Here is a 23,804-nt window from a genome sequence, read left to right as displayed (position 1 = left end):
GCGAACCGACCTAATGAATTGTCAAAGTTATTTAAAGATATTCGCCAGCGGCTGGATAAGGCCTACCAGACTAGTAAAAAACGGTATGATCTCAGGCGTAGAGATGTAATTTATGAAGTAGGGCAAAAGGTGTGGCTTAAAAACTATGTACAGTCCGATGCGGCAAGTTACTTCACAGCATCATTAGCGCCAAAATTTCGCGGACCCCTAACAATTTATGAAAAAGTCAGTCCTTGGGTATACAAGTTAAAAGACGATAAAGGTACTAGCGTAGGAACTTGGCACAGTAAAGATTTGAAAGCAGATATCACTGCTGTTTCAACTCCAACTTAAGTCATCTTATATGGTAGATTGTAATACTGATTTGTCTAGATATGGGTTTTTTTTAGTAAGTATACATATATATTTTTTTTTAATAGAACTCCAGGAAACTTTAGAGCACATAGTTTTGTTCTAGGCAATTTTGCAACGACCTTTTCCTTTATAGGTGTTCGTTGTCACGGATTTTTTTTTTTTTTTTTGCATACATTGCCAAGAGAGTGATATCTCTACAAAACGAGCTGTGGGTAAGATTTTTTTTTTTGAGTAAGTGATAGAGTATTAGAACCTTATAGTTATTGAGTATAATTCTTATCTCAGATAGGAGTATCTTTGGCAATGCAAGTTACCGATGATGTATTAGTTGTGTACATGCAGGTTTTTTTTTTTAGTATGGAAAAGTGAATTGATTTGGAAAATTGTCGATCCCTATAGGATCAAAATTTTGGCTATGATTTTTTTTTTGTGCTGTAACTGGTGATTACCAGAGGCCATGTAAAGGGTCCCGATTTCAACAGTATCAAAGTTGATTCTGATAGTCTAGTTTTTAGTCTTATTTTGTAAGGATACTAACAATAGAATTAGAAAAATGCTTTTACTCCCGTCAGTGGCTCAATATATTCAAGTCCACGCGCCTTTCTGGTTTCAGTAGACATTAGTGTTCACTCACAGTTAGGTGTTGCAATATTATGGATATCATACTCCTTAGGGGCGAAGGTTTAACCAACCACACAAATTTGAGGCCATCCATTTTTTTTTTTTTTTTTAGGAAGGGGGTGATGTTATGGTCTATTTTCACGCAAAAGCCGACTGCAATTTGCAGCCGTATGTCAGTCAATATTTATAAACTTGCTGTGATCAGCTACCGTACTACAAGAAAATATGAAAATAAATAACTCTGAATTGGTCACTACTAGTTAGACAACCAACAGTACCCTTGATAACACAGCATAATTATCAAACAGTATTTTGGGTGGCATAGTCACTATCACAAGGGTCTGTCATTGACACCGACGCGAAAGGTTTTACTTTTTGGTTGGAGGTCAGGAAGTCAAGTTCACGTGCCAGTGTGAGGAAAATTTGGGGTTTTCCTTTGAACGCTTTGAAAGAATAACGTGAAAAATCAGATAGTTGTGGAGTTGATGTCTGGTGGGTTTTAATTTTGTTTGTCGGTCAGCCGATGTAGCGGACTTTTGCTGAGCGGAGGCAAGGGTTGGAAACGTATTTTCTATGCCGGTGTGCTAGGGAAATTTTATATTTTCCCGGATAATCACAGCCCTCTTTGAGGTAAGTTAAGATAGATCTCGTTATAATTTAACCCTTTTCATTTTCCTCAATTCAAAGTTGAATCTTACTTCTTTATTTCTTTACTGTCACTTGTTAATTGTTTTTGTGGTAGAATTCGAACGTAAAAAGAGCGTGTAGTTTACCTATACTGTCTTTCACTTTTTGTTGGTGTTAAGAACTTTAAAATTTACAGTAACAACCGGTGGTTGATGATTTTGAATAATAATAAAATTCTGACTTAATTAATTAGGCCGGGTAGACAAAAATCAAAATTTGAATAAGAATGTTGTCGGCAAATTAAATTTTTGCTTAAAATATGAACTATTTGTAGGGTGCAAGTGTGAGGTCCTAGGTATACCTACCCAAATATATTAGTCTTCGCATAGCATAGGGTTCTGCCTAAGGTGAAGTCACAATGATTAGATACCAAGCTTAACAACTGAAGTTTGGCTATGTAAGTAAGGGAAAGCAGAAATCGAAAGGTAGGAGGATTTTTTTTTTTTACTTTGGAGTATTGGAGTTTCAACGCAGAAAATTCTACACAGTGATTATGTTAATATCGTGCGGTTAAGTGGACTGAAACATTATCACTTTTCGTTAATTTTAATGTTGTTCATACTTTAATAACATTTTCTATTTTGTTTTTCCTTTTTTTTTTTTATATATAAATTCTAATATCAATGTGAGCCTATATAGATCTATAAGGAGCTTAATACCGTAACATGTATGAAAACAACCTTGGTTACATTTAAATATTTAATAATATTAACTTAAATAATTATGTATTATAAAATGTTTTTTTCATGAGATTAGGATTTCTTTTAACTTCTGATATTTACCTATTTATCGGTTAGAAGTAAGTAATTTTACGTAGTGGTATCTGGGGAAAACCGATTGGCGCAACCGGGTTAACATTATAAAAGATATTTAGGCATTAGGTACTTAGGTACGACTCACGATATCGCCTTCTTCTGAGCTAAGCCGGAATACCACTGTTAAGGTCACCGTTCTTAGAATCCTATGATCAAAACTCAATTTTCAATTTTTTTTTTTATTTTTTTTATTTAACCAGCGCAGCGGTAGCAAAGACCGTAACAATACCCATGAACGATCACATCAATCACTTATTTTGTATTTGCTGTCTTTTTCTATAAATAACAAACGTTTGTTATAGAAAAATACAGCAAATACAAAATAAGTGATTGAGGTGATCGTTCATGGGTAATCGTTCATTTTTCCGACTGTACATAAGTATTGACTAGCCAGTTGGTTGCTCAAATCAGTCCCAATAAAACACAAACACACACACACACACACACACACACACACACACACACACACACACACACACAAAAACACACAAACACACACACACACACACAAACACACACACACACACACACACACACACACACACACACACACACACACACACACACACACACACACACACACACACACACACACACACACACACACACACACACACACACACACACACACACACACACACACACACACACACACACACACACACACACACACACACACACACACACACACACACACACACACACACACACACACACACACACACACACACACACACACACACACACACACACACACACACACACACACACACACACACACACACACACACACACACACACACACACACACACACACACACACACACACACACACACACACACACACACACACACACACACACACACACACACACAAACACACACACACACAAACACACACACACACACACACACACACACACACACACACACACACACACACACACACACACACACACACACACACACACACACACACACACACACACACACACACACACACACACACACACACACACACACACACACACACACACACACACACACACACACACACACACACACACACACACACACACACACACACACACACACACACACACACACACACACACACACACACACACACACACACACACACACACACACACACACACACACACACACACACACACACACACACACACACACACACACACACACACACACACACACACACACACACACACACACACACACACACACACACACACACACACACACACACACACACACACACACACACACACACACACACACACACACACACACACACACACACACACACACACACACACACACACACACACACACACACACACACACCACACACACACACACACACACACACACACACACACACACACACACACACACACACACACACACACACACACACACACACACACACACGCACACGTAATTACATACGTGCATCAAAATTATTGATAATTTTGCTTGAAAGCGTATTACCTAGGAATGGGAAAAACCTACCGGTTTAAACCTAAAACCGGTTTTTTAACTTAAACCGGTTTTTTAACTTCGCAATAACCGGTTTTACCGGTTGTTTGTTTGTCCCGGTTATAACCCGTTTTTCTTTTAAAAGTAAAAACCGGTTATTAGGTTTTTACGGTGATTAGGATTAGGTTAGGTATTATTTCGGATCCCATCATAATTATTATTCTCAAGTAATTATTCCAAACAAAACCATAATTCAAATTTTATTTTATTTTATAAAATACAGAAGCAAACTGAAAGCGCAATCTCACGTCAGCCAGAAACAATTATTAAGTTTTATTATAATATTTCCTTGAAAAGGTATTTTTAATCATAATATTTACATAAGAAGTGATCTGGTTAGATTAGACGCAAACATCATCTATTTTTCACACTTAACTCTTGACATTGAAAGTGGGTGAATGATTTTTTCTGATTACCAAAAATAATGCTCTGACTATGAATATCGAATTACTGATTACGAATACGAATCTCCAAGAATTTCGCTACGTTTTCAAAACGTTATACTCATACAGGAAGTATTAAATGAGTTAAAATGTACCTATTCTACAAATATACACACGTGTTAAAAGTAAAACATGTTCTTTCGATAGTAGTAATTTTGATCATATTGGTATCGAGTCGAATGGAGTATCGCAAACTAAAGTGTATTGTAAATGTAACTTTGTAACCTATTGGATTAAAAAAACCAAAAACCGGTTTTTCTTTGGCCGGTTATAACCGCCAGGTTAAACCGTAAGCAAAAAAACCGGTATAACCGAAAACCGGTGTTTTGTCAAAAACCGCCATCCCTATATTACCTAAAAACTACTAGAGTTCATTTTCATATTTTGGCGAAAGAGCCTGTAGTCTTAAAAAATAAGATTGTTTGTATATTACAAATAATACTAAAATTACTTCCTTTATCAATTTGTACTAGTACAGTACTGTTTGTACCCATGGTTAACCCATATTTTTCAGAACCAACATTGTAATTACGTCGCATGTGTGTACCATCATAAATAAGATTTGTCTTATGTGTGTTTATAGTTTAACAATATTCAAGCATTGTGATTGTCCTCACACCTTAACGGTTAAATTATTACAATAAATTGTATTGTGTATTACGGTGAGAAGAAGGACGAAGTTTTCATCTATACGTGACGTTTATTGGTATGTAGAAATAGTTGTTCATATAAATATGACACTTCGGCACGAAATTATTTCATAGCCGCACGCAGCTTCACAATCAACTATAACTGTATGATTATGTGATATGCACACTATGTTCTTGATACATTGAACTGACCGATAATTGAATTTTGATTTCGGTATATGGTATATGCAATAGGTAACAGGTAATGCTTAAATACTGCCACTAAAACTAGAAAATTATGTTTCGGAGAACCAACAAACTATAGATCAGGGATGGCCAAACTGTGGCTCGTGAGCCATATGCGGCTCTTTGAAGGATTTAATTTGTGGCTCTCGATAAATATACCAGAGTTCCTTTTCATTTTTGTATTACACTAAAAAAATAGTTATTTATGTACCAAGTCAGTAAAGTGACTATTTGTCGAACGAGTCTGATTAGAAACCTTGGAACCTCAGCTAGAAACCTTGGAATTATATTTGACGAAAATCTAAGATTTCAGGATCATGTCAAAAACATTAACAAAAAAGCTTTTTTATCATTGAAACTCATTTTTATGAAACGTCATATTTTAAGTAAAGACTTAAAAAAGCTTTTTATGTGAGAGCCTTTTTGTCCTGTCTCATTACTCTTATTCTTATGGTGATTTTATTTTTATTCCATGTCTACTGGAGGCGGAGAAGAATAGGATACAGAAAATGCAAAACTCCTGTTGTAGATTGATTTACGGGATTAGAAAATCTGACCACATTTCACATAAAATAAAAGAATGCGGTTGGCTTAATATGAAAAATAGAAGCACATAATATCATCTAGGTAACTTTCTTCACAAGTTACTTCTGATGCCAATCACCTCCACTATCCTTAAACAAAAGCTCATCCGAAGAAAGGAAATTCATTTGCGAGACGTGAGATTGAAAGACACTTTCACAATACCACAACATAGATCAGCTTGGTTCCAAAGGAGTTTTACCTACAACGCAGTAAAGCTGTATAATTCAATTCCTTATAATATTAAACTATATTCAATTAATCAATTCAAGTATAAATTTCGTTTATATCTTTTTGATAAGCAATAACATTGCTTAACAATTATGTTGTGAATTAAGCTGCATGGACATATTTTTGGTTGGGCTGTTTTGAAAGAATTTTTTTTCTCAATGAGTTTTAAAAAAACATTTTATTTGAGTACTTGGTTAATATTTAGTTTTTTTTCCCACTTTTTTTTGAAGTTACGTTTCTTTTTAATTAGTTAGTTTAGGTTTATTTTTAGATTAATTAGGAGCGTCGGGGATTAACATTTGGTTAAGTAAGAGTAGCTTAGCTAGACTTCGCCAGATGTTATCCCAATAGGGTTTAACTTTTTTGTTTTTGTTCTATATTCTTTAATGTGCTGTAACTATATGCTTATTTGTTTTACATACCAAATAAATAAAAAGTAGTGTGTATAATGGATAAAGAGTCTTTACTGACGTGGTGCATACAAAATTTATCGCCAATCATAAAAAACAATAACTCTTACTTAACACTTACTTAATTACATCCTTCTAATTAAAAAAAAATGTGTTTACTTTGTACGCAGGTAAGAAGGTATACTTCTATTATTAGGGAGTGTTCAAGTATTACGTAACGCGATTTCTGAAGATTTTTGACCCCTACCCCCCCTACGTAATGCACTCTAATGGGGGTTTAACTATTGCGTAACGCAATTTTTGAAGATTTTTGACCCCCCCCCCCAACTTGCGTTACGTAATACTTGAACGGTCCCTTATAATTTCAACGACATAAATATATTTTAAACAGTTTAATTGTATTTTTAGTTAAATGTTAAACTAATTTTAATACTTAAAATAATACCAAAAAATTCGCAAAATCGTAGTCTTTCGCAGTTGCTTTTCCCTTAACCCTAGAAGGGCCAAAGAGTGTTAAAAAGTATCCACAACATTGCATTACATCCGATTTTCTAAATACCTTTGTTTCCAAAAATCTCAAATAATTAGTAGTTGTCGGCGTACTACTGCCCTATTAGATGAAATAATTAGCATTTATATAATTTAATTCATTTCCTCATACTTTTATAAAAACTTGACAGTGGATTATAAATAATCCCCTTGAATACCTTCAATACCATCCCAAAATGGAAAGGGACGATATCATTCATGTGTCAAATTAGCAAAATCTAAAAGAAAAAGGCCAATAAGTTGTCAAAAACAACCATAGTTTGTTCAAAATGCAAGTATGTATGCAGTAAGCACAGCAAGAAGTCAAAAATGTTTCTGTATCCTACGATGATGCGAATTCCACTGAAGTCGAAGACTCCGGGTAAATTATAAATTCGTATCTTTTAACTGTTCCATTAACGTCTAGGAATAATATAAAAATGTCATTTTTAATTAGTTGAAAGACTTATAGATTTGTACACACTTGAATGAACGAAGGAAGTGAAAGAAGTATATTAAAGTGTGCAAATGTATTTATTTCCTTAGCTAAGCGCTTTCGACTGAAAAGTCATCTTCAGAGCTAATGGTCAAGGTAAAAAAAGTACCGGCTACTTCGGTTTGTATGTGTTTGCATCTCATTAAGAAATTTGGAAAATTTGGTCATTTGCGCAACTCCGGATGATGAAAATTAGTTTAATTTTTTTAAAAGTACTTGTAAAACAGTAAAAACAATCACTGAGACGTTACAAACATAAAATTTGGTCATGGTAAAGGTATCACCCAACCATTTGTAAGTGATGCCAGCTGCCGACTGACTGACCTTGCAAACACATACAAACCGAAGTAGCCGGTACTTTTTATACCTTGACCATTAGCTCTGAAGATGACTTTTCAGTCGAAAGCGCTTAGCTAAGGAAATAAATACATTTGCACACTTTAATATACTTCTTTCACTTCCTTCGATTTTTAAATTAGTTTAAATAAAGTTTTTGATTAATTTATGTGTGGACATTTATTGACCCTCCTTGGTCCTCGCTGTCGCTGTTTCTACTAAAAGGTTGGTCCTGCGAGGGTTGATGAATCGTAGAAAATCTAGATATTTAAATATATTTACTAATAAATTATGAGTAAATATCTATCACCGTCCTATAATATAATCGGATTAACAAAAATGGTAGGGGAGCCCAAGTAAGGATTTTTGTAGTTACTCGAGCGTGTCAGATTATTACATGGGGAGAAACCTTGTACCCTGAAAATATACCTCTACCATATATTGGCTCTTAATTCAGGGGAGTTCGTTAAGGGGGGATCGAAAAAAATCTACCCTTAAAAAAACTCGAAATCGTTCGATTAAGATAAGGTGAGTTAAGTACATGCAAAACAGTGTATATTTCAAAAATCTGACCATTTGAGCGGGGGTGTAAGGAAATGGGTGAGTCCCAAAATTTCACAAGGAAAAAGCGAATATTTCGCGAAATTAATGACAGATCGAAATACCAAAAAATACGTGCTCAATATTTTTCAATATTCTATCGAATGATACCAAACACGACTTTCCACGGAGAGGGGTGGGGGGTAAATTTAAAATTTTAAATACGAATAAACATCAAATCGAAAAACTGAAAAATACACTTCTTATTCAATATTTTTGAAAAATCTATCGAATTGCACCAAACACAACCCCTCACGGAGGTGGGGTTGGGGGGTGGGGTGGGGGTACTTTAAAATCTTATATGGGAGCGCCCATTTAGTATTGCAGATTTGGATTCCCTTCTTAAAAATAAGTAACTTTTTGCGAGACATTTTTTCCAATTATGGATAGATGGCGCTATAATATAAAAAAACGATTGTTGATAATGGAAAATTAAATTAAAAATGGAAAGTCCCCACTAAAATGGAAAACTTTACTTAACTTTTTTCGGTTTTAGGACCTACTCTTCAGAACCCAATAGGTCCCATAACGCTCGAGTGACTACACATTTAGCATACTTTGTTCCCCTACCAAAACACCATTTCAAAATTTATTTGCATTAGGGGGATGGGTATCTACGTAGTTTCTGATCTATTGCTATCAAATGGAATAAATTTTTTTCAAATCTTAAGAAAACTAATAAGTACGTTTAAAAATTTAAACGCAGAATGAAAGATTACATTATTAGCGAGAGCCGAAAGTCCTTGAGAACTTCTATAATGTTTATTTTAATAAGTTACAGGGGTGAAAAACTAAGAGAAAATTTAGTGTGCTTTTTAATTTGAAATATCTCATTCAAAATAAATTTTTATTTATTCTAAGGGACTTTCGGCCCTCGATAATAATTTTAGTCTTTCCATCTTTCCATTGTACGATAGGCACGTCGTCCCAGGCATATTTGCATATTTGGGATTTCTCAAAGTCTCTATGCTTGATATTTCATGCTTACATCAATAATTTTGGCTTAATATTTTATAAACATAATACTTAAATTTATATTAATATCTGAGATCATTTTTGAGAATGTGCTGTCACCAATTAATCACCTTTAAAAGTAATATCTTCTTCTTCTTGACTGGCTTTACAACTCGGGGTGAGTCTTCGCCGCATCCACTATGGCCCTCCATCGTCTGCGATCTTGCGCTTCGATTTGCCATTGTTGTACCCCAATCCTAGATAGATCGGTTTCAACATTATCCTTCCATATTTTTCTGGGATGGCCCACTGATCTTCTACCGTCTGGTCTCTCGAAGAACACTGTCTTTAGCAAAGTTAAAAGTAATATCAAAAGAAGTAAAATAAGTGTGTTTAATTTTTAATATATTTTAATTAGTCCATGTGGTGAGACCGCTCCCGTCTGAAAAACATTTCTAATTCGGTTTCTCTGCGGGTTCATATTCAAAAATGTCCCCTTTAAACAAATCTGAAGGGTGCTCGACGGAATTTTTGGGCAGAAATTGTTTAAACAAATAAATAAGATCACCTTTTATTGCCCCAAAAATATATTTTTAGGTTTTTTGGGTCATTCTAAACAAGAAAGGTATCTTGAGATTTTTCTCAAAAATTGACAGTTTGGCGATTTAAAATCTAAAAAATGCGAAAATACGCATATTCGAGGCTTAAAAACTCATATTTAAATAATTATTTTTAAGGGTGCCAATAACTTGGAATAAAGCTTAAACATTCCTTTTCACTTTTTCAATTTAGACCGTAGTTTTTTAATTGTTAATTATGCGTGTCCATCCGGATTTTTGCCGGTGCCAAGCGCACTATTCTCAAAAATCTCCTATTTTCCTCCGAAAAATATTTTTTGTAGATTATTTGGGACATTCTAAATAAAATAAGGTTTTTGATATTTTTCTAAAAAGTTAATAGTTTTAAAGTTATAAGCGATTTAAAATCCGAAAAATGCCAAAAAACATTTTCGCATTTTAAATCGCTTATAAACTAGTAACTTTTGAGAAAAATATCAAGAAACTTATTTTATTTAGAATGTCCCAAAAAATCTAGAAAAAATATTTTTCGGAGAAAAATAGGAGATTTTTGAAAATAGTGCGCGCCGAACCGGCAAAAAAACTGGATGAACACGCATAACTAACAATTAAAAAACTACAGTCTAAATTGAAGTTAGACCCGATCACTCTTCGGAATCTTGAAAAGGAATGTTTAAGCTTTAATCCAAGTTATTGGCACCCTTAAAAATACTAATTTAAATATGAGTTTTAGAGCCTCGAAAATGCGTATTTTCGCATTTTTTAGATTTTAAGTCGCCTATAACTCGAAAACTGTCAACTTTTGAGAAAAAATCACACCTTTCTTGTTTAGAATGACCCAAAAAACCTAAAAATATATTTTTTGGAGCAATAAAATATGATCTTATGTATTTGTTTAAAAAAATTGTTTAAACAATTTCTGCCCAAAAATTTCGTCCGGCACCCTTCAGATTTGTTTAAAGGGGACATTTTTGAATATGAATCCGTAGAGAACCCGAATTAGAAATGTTTTTTTTTTCAGACGGGAGCGGTTCTCACCACATGGACTAAATACACATACTGTGTATTACCTACTTTTAATTGTAGGTTCTCAATTAATATAATTTCTGTAAAAAATTACTTAATACATTTTTGCATACTTTTTTACAACTTTCATATTAAAAAAAAAAGGTTCGAACTATAAAGAGGTATGGGCTTGGATGCTATAATAGGTCTAAATGACGAAGACGAAGAAGTGGAATGAGTGACCTATAAGATTTATTTAAACCATCAAATAAGAACTTAAGGGATTTATTTAGTATCAAAATATTGTCCAAATATTTCATCAGTGCTTAAGTCTTAAAATACCACGTTGAAGCAAAGTACTAAAACATTAGCGTAGATTCCGCAAAAACGAAAATATATATCTGTAGTCAATCCAATCCGTACCGTAAGATCCTCCTGAGACAAACAGGATTTTGCACAAAAAGCCCTAAAATATGTAAAATATGTTAAATTTATTTATGAGAATGGAACAAAAATATATCTCAAGGTTTTTACTTTTCTATTCGACTAAATCAACTGCAATTTGTTTATAAATAAAAAATATGAAAAAAAAATTTAAGAAACGCTTTTCTTTAGTTACGAATAACTAAAATTAAAAATATTATAAAAAATCAACTAAAAAACAAAAAATAAAAAAAAATTAAACTCGAAGGAATATTCGAAAAAACTGTTAGAAAAATTAAATATACAAAAATCTCACACATTCGTTAAAAAATCTAACATTCATTAAAGATCTATCTATCCTCAAACCGTGTATTCGATGTGTTCAATTTTTTAACGAATGTGTGAGATTTTTGTATATTTAATATGTCTAACAGTTTTTCTCGAGTAATCCTTCGAGTTTGAATTTTTTTAAATCTTTTCTTTTTAGTTGATTTTATTATAATATTTTTAATTTTAGTCACCCGTAACCAAAGAAAAGCGTTTCTTAATTTTTTTTCATATTTTTTTATTTTTTACATTTTAGTCTTACACTTTCAAACATTAAAATATACCGTCATGTTTAAAAAAGGATGTATATGATAGACACATTTTTTGCATTTATTTCAACATTTGATGCATACATTGTACATTTTTTGTAATTTCTTCATACATTTCTTAAATAAAAATAATCATTTACACCTATTACAGTTTTCGTAGTCTTTCCATCTCTTCTAATGCTTTACTATTGTACGGTGAAAACACTGTTAACACGTTGACGGACAGAACGTCTATAGACGTCTAATTTCCATTGATGTAATGTGGCACAACGTCTATAGACGTTGCATTTTGCCCTATTCTACTTTGCAAAATACATATTATAGTGTCACAACACTTGCTTATATATTTGACGCACTGTCCGTCAACGTGTTAATTTCTCGTAGTTCTTCGATGCGTAAGCGTAGTCTAATGATCGCACTCGGCTCAATGCAACGACGTAAGCCTGTCCTTCCGCAAACACTTTTGAGCCCAAGTTAATTGTTTCGGCCTAAACAATTACCTAACGTAAAAAGTTAAATTATTTATAGTTCATATAATTAGCTACAATCTGTAGAAGTTTTAAGTTTCTACATTGTAAAAACAAGAGAATTTAAGCATTTTCCATTAAAAACGATTTTTTTATTTACACAATTTACTTATAAACACAAAAAAAATTTATTGACTATTCGTGTATTGTTCCCGCGAATGCATATGTCTGCAAATTTTCATTCATTTGCATTAAAGAAAAGGCAGTCAAATTAACGTCTAAAGATTTGACCCAAACGATTGAACTAAAGGAAACCTTTTAAAAATACGCTTCTTTTTTTTTAATTCATTTAATATAATTTACTATTCTATTTGGGAAACAAGCCACAATTTAAGTTTGAACTTAAATTTATTTGACGTTTGTACTTCCATTTCGGATATTGTTATCAAAATAAACAACCTAAAATTTTATTTTATAACCGACTCCCGATGCACCTGGTGCCCATGGCATTACTGATAATGCACGTAATCTGAAGTTTTGAGGGTTTTTGGCACTAAATCGATGCAAACCGATTACTCGGGAATTTTTGGGATCGTTGAACACGAATACGTCATCAGAACCGACACCCGGAGCACCTGGTGCCCAGGATCACTACTGAGGCACAGCATCTTCTGGAGTTTCGAGGGTTTTTGGCACTATATTGATAAAAACAGACTACTCGGGTGATTTTTTGGGTTGCTGAACACGAATATAACATCATAATAGACCCTCGGAGCAACAAGTGCCCAGGGTGCCTGATATGCAAGCCATTTTTTGGAATTTGGAAGGATGTCGGTTTTGAATGTCGGTTCTGATGGCTTATTCGTGTTCAGAAACCCCAAAAACCTCCAGAATAATAAATATGTTTGTATCAATTTAGTGCTAAAACCCTCGAAACTCCAGAAGATGACGTGCCTCGGCAGTTGCCCTGGGTACCAGGTGCTCCGGGGGTAGGTTCAGGTGACGTATTTGTGTTCAGCGATCCCAAAATATCCCTGAATAACAAAATCTGGCTCTTTATACTGATTTGGATATGTTTATGCAGTTTTGGGTGCATCCTATGCAATTTAAAATTCAATTAATCATTTTCGTCCATTTTTCTATTGTAAACTTTTTTCCTGAGGTCATGCGTCATCCTCAATACAATGCAAAAAGTTGCATGTCTCTAGGTGTTGTATTTAAAAATCGATTTATTTTTTCTATATGCCTCGGTGTAAACATCATTTCAACCTAAAATATCTGTACTTAACCACCGAAAACAAGCCAGATCTAATATTTGTACACCTAAAAGTATAGAAAAACAAGATCAAAATGTGTAAATTTGTTATATTTTACTTATCTCTTCTCTTCTATTATCTTCTTATTTGTACTTCATGTGCAAAATAATAATATGTAGTTTCAAATAAATCCTTAATTTCTAATAAAATACAAATACTCTATCATTACATATATCTAGTTAACTATTTTTCACATAGTTGTTGTTATTCAAAGAACAGTATATTGTACAAGTAAGAAAAAAGACATATTTCCAACAACAAGGCGAGTGCTGCAATTCAAGCGAGGGAGACGTATGTCATTTTCTCATGTGTTGTACACTGTACTATTTCTATGGATGCGTTTTTGTCAAGAGTTCAAACTTAATTAAATAAAATAAAAACCAAATTAAATAATTTAGCTGCTTTTAGGTATATTAGATGCTTAGTGAGAAATACTTTTTCTCACCGGGTTCTCCTACAGTTTTCCATATATGATCGCCGTTTCGATGGTAACATGCACAATACAAACACAATTATTAATAATAATTGATAAATTCGGCCGTTACTTGATGAAAGTTCATTTTATCTAACAATAAAACACTGAAAACGTTTATTTTCTGTACTTCCACAAAATTTATTACAACTATGTGACTACAGCTGTTTCGGCAGAGTGCCGTTCTCAAGTGATTTAGTTTACTATGTGTTTGCCTTTTTAAAGTCTTTAACTGAAGAGGTTGAGGAGTGGGGAGCTGTTTATCTCGACTTGGTCATTCAGAATTATATCTTTATTTTTCAATTTATTAATTTCCATAGATTCTAATAAAGATAGCTTAAGGCCTTTATTTTGAATATGCAGAATTCTTTTAATGAACAGTTGCAAATTCTGCATATTCAAAATAAAGGCCTTAAGCTATCTTTATTAGAATCTATGGAAATTAATAAATTGAAAAATAAAGATATAATTCTATCTGAATGACCAACTCGAGACAAACAGCTCCCCACTCCTCAACCTCTTCAGTGAAAGGCTTTAAAAAGGCAAACACATAGTAAACTAAATCACTTGAGAAAGGCACTCTGCCGAAACAGCTGTAGTCACATAGTTGTAATAAATTTTGTAGATGTATAGAAAACAAGAAAACAAAAGTTTTCGGTGTTTTATTGTTAGATACAATTATTAATGTCAAACAAAATGTGTTGAAGCATAACTTACCAGAAGTTACCTTTCAAAACGGTTCAAAAATAATTGTTAATTAGAATTCTAAATAAATACTGTATAAATATTTTCTTCTTCTTCTTCTTCTTCTTCTTCTTTTATATAGGCAGTACTCCCTGTTTTTTTTTTCAACGGTGCCTTTCATTCTGCCCCTAAGTTGTCATTCAATCTTTTCCTTGGGCGTCCTATACTTCTCCTGCTTAACGGTGACTTCTCCCTGGCTATTCTTACAATCCCTGATTTAGACATGCTGCTTATGTGCTCATTTCACTCTTCTTTTCTCTTCTTTACCCAGGTATTTATATTGCCTACCCCACATATGTATCTGATTTCCTCACTTCTTACCCTATCCTGTAGTCCTTTTCCAGCAATCCTTCTAAAGATCTTCATTTCGTTGGTTTCCAGATGTCTTCGTGTTTTGCTTGTATTATCTGGTCTTGTTTCGGCCGTGTGAGTCATAACTGGCCTAATAACTGACTTATATATTCGGGCCTTTGCGCCTTTGTTTCCAATCTTAGGTGTTTGTTTTTCCAAATTGTGTCGTTTAGGCATCCGGCCGTTCTACTGGCTTTAATTATTTGGTCTTTTACCTCTTTTTCGATATTGTTGTCGGCTGCTAGATTAATTCCCAGATATTTTAAAGTCATTACTTGTTGTATCATTCGATTGTATAACTCCAATTTGCATCTTATTGGTTCTTTGGCAATTACTAAGCTTTTCGTTTTTTGGGCTGATATTTTCATATTAATTTCTTTTGCGTTAATGTTGAACTCGTGCAATAATCTTTGTAAGTCGTCTTCGCACTCTGCTACTAACGAGGTGTCATCAGCGTAACAGAGTATTTTTATCTATCTATTGCCATTTTGTACCCTCTTTTTTTCTTCACTTGTTTTATTATTGCATCCAACATTACGTTAAACAGTAGAGGGCTTAGTGAATTTCCTTGCCTTATTTCTGTGTTTGTTTCTATGGGTTCTGTTATTATTCCATTGACTTTCATTTCTATTTTATTTCTTACATATAAATGTTTTCTATCAGTTTTAAGATATCCAGTGGTAAATTTTTGTCATATAGTAGGTGTATCACATCTTTTAATTGGATTCTAGCAAACGCTTTCTCTAGGTCTATGAAACAGAAAAAGGCTGGTTTGTTATATTCTAACGATTTCTCCGCTATCTTCCACTTCTAAATCCTTGTTGTTCATCCCATTTATTTATGCATGCCATTATTTTCTTTATAAGTATTTTGTTCTAAGTTTCAGTATAGTGCTCAGTAAATTTATCCCTCTATAATTACTGGGGTCTGCCTATCACCTTTCTTAAATAACGCTATCATTTGAGTGGTTCTCCATTCCTCTGGAATTCTTCCTGTAATTATTATTTTACTTTTAAGAATATTCAGTTCCTTGTGAAGTCTATCTCCTCTGTATTTTAAAAGTTCATTAGCTATTCCATCTTTCCCAGGAACTTTTCGATTTTTCATCTTCTTTTAAGGCGTTCTTTATATCTTCCTCTTTAATTTCTGTTTGCTCATCCGATTCTAATCCTGGTGTTTCCAGTTCTTCGTGATTAGCTGTTTGATAGAGGTTTTTTAGGTAAGTTGTCCATGTATTTGTATCAATATGTTTTACTTCTTTCAATTCCTTCATCTCTGCTCTTTGACCTCTTATCATTTTCCACATTTACTTTTGCATCCCATAAAAGTTGTGCTCCATCTCTTTTGAAAATGCTTCCCAATGTTCTGCTTTCTTCCTTCTTACTATTTAGTTTAATTCATTTCGTACTCTTATATATTCTTCATATGTTTTTTTGGACTTGTATTCCAGGTAGATTTTCTTTTTTTCTTGGGATTTTATTTTTATTTCTGCACAGAACCATGGTGCTCTCCTTTTCTTATATATATATATATATATATATTAATATTATATATATATATATATATATATATATATATATATATATATATATATATATATATATATTTGGCTATACCATACTGATGACGACTAATAAGTCAGAAACACGTGTCTGTGGTTGCATTCCATCTTATGCATATTTTGTATATATATATATATATATATATATATATATATATATATATATATATATATATATATATATATATAACAGGTATATAATCTTTGCTGAACAGTTAGGAAACAAGGTTGAAATATTGGGGTAGCAGCAATCTCAAAGAAAACTCTTTATAATAATTCCAAGCTTTCGATAATGTTTATTATCATCTTCAGGGAAACTACAAATATAAATATACAGTATTTAACAATTAGTCTAACTAAAATCAATAAAAATTGTTATCTTTGTGTCATCAAAAATCCAAAACACCATAGTTTTCTCTCACTAAACTAGGTGTCTAGGATCCCCAGAAACACAAAAATAACAAAATATTGCTCTGAGAAATGCAGAGCTAATACTCTCACTATAAACACCGCATATCACAGAACAACCTTACTAAAAAATTATTTATATGTTTTGGTACTTACATTATTTGAGGATGTAGAGCCTAGTTGTTAAATACTGACATAACAATGAAATTTTGTCTTGGTAAATAGTAAATAATATAAATTAAAGTAAAAACTATATAAAAACTTATAAAAATCTGAGTATAAAGCGATAAAAGCTAAAATATTTTTTAAAAAATTATGTATGTCTAATTGGCATTTTACAAAATGTCTAACAAAATGTTATGGATGTTTATTCATTTTTCTTTGAATTCATACGGAAACGTCACAACCACTGAACCAATTACAATTTTGTTATAAATTTCTAATAAATTTTGAAATAGGAAAAGAGCGAAATGATAATATAAAAGTTTTAATAAATGCAAAATTGTTTCATAGTCCTTGTCTTTTATTATTATGTAGTATACTGAAAAAATCTACAAATTATGTATCAAATTAAAGAAGGATCTGAATTATTAAATTTAAATTGGTTATTTTTGTCTAAAGTGAGCAAATAAGAATAAATTTCACTGAGATGTCTTACATCTGATTTTTTGTTTATCGAATTTTCTTCTTGAAAGATAAAAGCCATTTCCAAAAAAAGTCTTTTTTTATATGAGTTCTCAGAAGCTAGTACTTTAGTATGTTGATAATCCATTACATGACCCTCTTTGGAAACATGTTCTGCTAAAGCACAACGTTCAGGATGTAGTCTAGAATCACTTTTATGTGAAATTATTCGAGATGATAAAGTTCTCGAGGTGATACCTATATAGCTCATATTACAACTACGACATGGTATATTATAAACTACATTTGAACAAGACAATGCAGGAGTTTTATCTTTCAGTCTAGTAAAAATTGAGTTAATAGATAATGTGATACTATTAGCTATTTTTATGCCACTAATTTGATTAAAGATTCTGCTTAGCTTTGGTGTGATGTTCTTAATGTAAGGGAGTGAAAAATATTTAAAGTTAATGGGTTCCTGGTTTTCTGCAACATTAGTAAGATTATTTAAATTTTGGTTGTTAATACTATTATTATTTGTGTATGAGATGTCAGATGTATTAAAAAGTAATTTCTTTATAAGGGTTTTTGGATAGGAATTGTCAATGAATATATTATATAATATTCTTAGATTTGTATTATGAAATGAGTTGTCTGATATTTTTAAAACCCTTGATTTCATTTGTTTTATTAAATTAACTTTTTGAGAAAATTTATGGTAAGACCAGTAATTCATATACCTGCCTGAGCTTATTGGTTTTTGGTACCAGTCAATCATTAAGGTGTTTGTAGTAGTATTACGAATAAATTTAGTATCTAAGAAAGGTAGAGTACCATTTTCATCTTCTCTTTCTAAGGTAAATTGAATGTAAGGATCATAACTGTTGAAGATGAACAAGATTTCATCCAAGGCATTGGAAGGTAGGCTAAGTATTATGTCATCAACATATTTCTTAATAAAACAAAGGTCAAAAGGTAGTACTGGTATTAATTACTACGTCCAACAAATCGTCCATCACATAACATGCAATAATAGGTGAAATTGTCGCTCCCATAGGAGTACCAAATTTTTGAGAATAATATTGATTATTAAAAGAAAAATATGTGTTATTAAATAAAAAGCTAATTAAATTTAAGAAGGTGTCTTTCTCAATGTTACAGAAATTACGAATAGAAGACCATTTTTTATTAATAGCTCTTAGAGCTGCATCTAAGTAAACATTACTAAAAAGGGAAACAACATCCAAGCTTGCAATAACATAATTAGGTGGAAGTTTAAAGTTGTTGAATTTGTTAGCAATTTCAAAAGAATCTTTTATGTAGTAATCATTATTAGTGTCATAAGCTTTAGTCAATATATCAGTTAAAAAAGAAGCCAAAAACTGTGTAGGAGCATTAATACAAGCTACTATAGGACGTACTGATAGTGTAGGTTTATGTATTTTAGGAAGAGCATAAAATTTTGGTGAAATACCACTATAACACATAAGTTTCTTTTTTGTATTAGGATCTATTTGGTTTGTATCTACTAGTGATTTTATTAATTTATTACATTTTTGTTGAATAGAAGAAGTAGGGTCCTTTGATAACATAGAATAGGCTTCTCTATTATTTAGTATATTTGAAGATAATTCTAAATATTGTTCTTTATACAAAATTACTGTTATATTACCTTTAGCAGATTTTGTAACAACAATATTAGGATTATTTTTCAGAAAATATTTAGTTTTAACTAGTAGTTTATGGTAAAAGACAGATGCGCTACTTTGGTACCTCCCATAATTGTGAATTTGATTAGTAATTACGTTTGTAGATTTAGCTATCAGTACATTCCTTACAAGTGTATCAGATATAGACGAGGTGATGTTGTCGATACAAGATAACATTTTTTTAATAGGAATGTGTATTCTTAGTATAGGTTCAATACTAAATTTGGGGCCAAGAGCCAAAAAACGAAAAATATCATCTGGTATCACAACCTCTGTTAGATTTTTTATCCAGTTTGGTTTAATATTTAACAAAGTATCAACATTATCTTTATATAGCTTATCAAATTTTTTAAATTATTATTTTTAATTATGTGAAATTTACGGTTATATACTCGTTGTTGTTTTGATTGGAAATTTAAAAAAATTAATTCTGATGTTAAGTTAATAATGTCTATTTTAAATTTTGTTAAATCTGATTCTAATTTATTAATAAGTTTATGGTTAGATTTAATTTCAATATTTAGAACCTTAGATCCCATTTTATTACATAATCTTATAGATTCCTCAGTGTAGGTATTTTGTCTATGGATCAGTGAGAGGATCGGTTTCGTACTATGTCTAATGTGAGGTGGAAGTGTGCCCGTTTTTCGGCATTTTAAAAGGAAACATCTTCTGTTGTATTCATTTGCCAATTTTATTTTACTTTTTGACCAAGACTTCAATTTCTGGAGTTATGATCAACAGTTATGATCCTTACATTCAATTTACCTTAGAAAGAGAAGATGAAAATGGTACTCTACCTTTCTTAGACACTAAATTTATTCGTAATACTACTACAAACACCTTAATGATTGACTGGTACCAAAAACCAATAAGCTCAGGCAGGTATATGAATTACTGGTCTTACCATAAATTTTCTCAAAAAGTTAATTTAATAAAACAAATGAAATCAAGGGTTTTAAAAATATCAGACAACTCATTTCATAATACAAATCTAAGAATATTATATAATATATTCATTGACAATTCCTATCCAAAAACCCTTATAAAGAAATTACTTTTTAATACATCTGACATCTCATACAAAAATAATAATAGTATTAACAACCAAAATTTAAATAATCTTACTAATGTTGCAGAAAACCAGGAACCCATTAACTTTAAATATTTTTCACTCCCTTACATTAAGAACATCACACCAAAGCTAAGCAGAATCTTTAATCAAATTAGTGGCATAAAAATAGCTAATAGTATCACATTATCTATTAACTCAATTTTTACTAGACTGAAAGATAAAACTCCTGCATTGTCTTGTTCAAATGTAGTTTATAATATACCATGTCGTAGTTGTAATATGAGCTATATAGGTATCACCTCGAGAACTTTATCATCTCGAATAATTTCACATAAAAGTGATTCTAGACTACATCCTGAACGTTGTGCTTTAGCAGAACATGTTTCCAAAGAGGGTCATGTAATGGATTATCAACATACTAAAGTACTAGCTTCTGAGAACTCATATAAAAAAAGACTTTTTTTGGAAATGGCTTTTATCTTTCAAGAAGAAAATTCGATAAACAAAAAATCAGATGTAAGACATCTCAGTGAAATTTATTCTTATTTGCTCACTTTAGACAAAAATAACCAATTTAAATTTAATAATTCAGATTCTTCTTTAATTTGATACATAATTTGTAGATTTTTTCAGTATACTACATAATAATAAAAGACAAGAACTATGAAACAATTTTGCATTTATTAAAACTTTTATATTATCATTTCGCTCTTTTCCTATTTCAAAATTTATTAGAAATTTATAACAAAATTGTAATTGGTTCAGTGGTTGTGACGTTTCCGTATGAATTCAAAGAAAAATGAATAAACATCCATAACATTTTGTTAGACATTTTGTAAAATGCCAATTAGACATACATAATTTTTTAAAAAATATTTTAGCTTTTATCGCTTTATACTCAGATTTTTATAAGTTTTTATATAGTTTTTACTTTAATTTATATTATTTACTATTTACCAAGACAAAATTTCATTGTTATGTCAGTATTTAACAACTAGGCTCTACATCCTCAAATAATGTAAGTACCAAAACATATATAGTCGGTTCGCTAAACTCAGACGCAACTGGCTAGATATTTTAGTCGATATTTTTTTTGTTTTTTGCCAATTTTGCAAAAATTGGCAAAATTACTGAATATTTAGTGATTATTAACTATTTAAAAATTATTTTTTGCCAATTTTGCTAAAATTGGCAAAATTACCGACTAAAATATCTAGAAAGTTGCGTCTGAGTTTAGCGAACAGACTATAAATAATTTTTTAGTAAGGTTGTTCTGTGATATGCGGTGTTTATAGTGAGAGTATTAGCTCTGCATTTCTCAGAGCAATATTTTGTTATTTTTGTGTTTCTGGGGATCCTAGACACCTAGTTTAGTGAGAGAAAACTATGGTGTTTTGGATTTTTGATGACACAAAGATAACAATTTTTATTGATTTTAGTTAGACTAATTGTTAAATACTGTATATTTATATTTGTAGTTTCCCTGAAGATGATAATAAACATTATCGAAAGCTTGGAATTATTATAAAGAGTTTTCTTTGAGATTGCTGCTACCCCAATATTTCAACCTTGTTATATATATATATATATATATATATATATATATATATATATATATATATATATATATATATATATATATAAAAATGGGGTTGAGGTTTATTGGGTATACAGCTGAATAAAACCAAGTGGTACTCTGTTTAACAAATCGTTATATTTCGCTGATTTTCATCAGCATCATCAGACGAAAGCTACAATATTTAAAAAATGGTACAATGTTATAATATGATCTTTTTTTAACAATTTTTATCTTACCTAATTAAGGTTAACGGTATTAAGATATTAAGATGACATCGAGATACTGCAATTTTGATATAAAATGGATGAAATTTTGTTAATAGTGATGTATTAGGATTAATTTAAATTATTTTTATATTGACAAGAAGGAAAATTTTTTTGATTTGAAGTTGATTGAATGTCAATAAGGTGAAGTACTAGATATACTAAATATTGAATGTTATTGAGTGTTTATGTGAGAAATAAGTTAGGTATAAATCGTTAATGTCATAAAAGCTTATTTGAATAAAATCTATTATATCGGTTTTCTTTTAGTTGGAAAATTTAATATTATTTTTTGTATGTTAATTATTTATTTAAAATATGTATTTATTGATGTTGTTTTTCTAATTGTAATAAATAAGCATAAATTTCACTTAGATGTTCGACGTCTGATTTTTTATTTATTAAGTTATCTGTTTGAATGATAAATGCAATTTTTGTATAATAAATATTATAATAAATAATAAATACAAAAAATTTTCCTTCTTGTCAATATAAAAATAATTTAAATTAATCCTAATACATCACTATTAACAAAATTTCATCCATTTTATATCAAAATTGCAGTATCTCGATGTCATCTTAATATCTTAATACCGTTAACCTCAATTAGGTAAGATAAAAATTGTTAAAAAAAGATCATATTATAACATTGTACCATTTTTTAAATATTGTAGCTTTCGTCTGATGATGCTGATGAAAATCAGCGAAATATAACGATTTGTTAAACAGAGTACCACTTGGTTTTATTCAGCTGTATACCCAATAAACCTCAACCCCATTTTTATCTACCAGGTCAGCTGTTATCTTAAAAAAAAAAAAAAAAAAAAAAAAAATATATATATATATATACATATTTTAAGAATATTAAATACCTACATGTATATGTATTTTATTTCAATTTATGCATAAAATATACCTAAAAGCACTTAAATTATTTCATTTTGATGGTTGAACTTTTGACAAAACCGCATCCATAGAAAAAGTACAGTGTACAACACATGAGAAAATGACATATTTCTCCCTCGCTTGATTTGCGGCACTCGCCTCGTGCCTCGGCCACTTCCAACAAACTTCTGTGCTCGTGAGAAATATGTCTTTTTTCTTACTTGTTGTACAATATACTATTATTTTATATCACGTC

At 31.4% G+C, this 23,804-nt stretch overlaps 1 protein-coding gene across 6 annotated transcripts in view; it reads left to right on the top strand.

Annotated features, from left to right (window-relative positions):
* The window catches only part of LOC114332012 (uncharacterized), a 431,454-nt gene that overhangs the window by 85,194 nt on the left and 322,456 nt on the right, over positions 1-23,804 (top strand). The gene's annotated exons all lie outside the window — the stretch shown is intronic.

Source organism: Diabrotica virgifera, chromosome 1 (genome assembly GCF_917563875.1).
Source record: "Diabrotica virgifera virgifera chromosome 1, PGI_DIABVI_V3a".
In the NCBI taxonomy this organism is placed as follows: domain Eukaryota; kingdom Metazoa; phylum Arthropoda; class Insecta; order Coleoptera; family Chrysomelidae; genus Diabrotica; species Diabrotica virgifera.
This window is presented reverse-complemented; position numbering and strand designations above follow the sequence as displayed.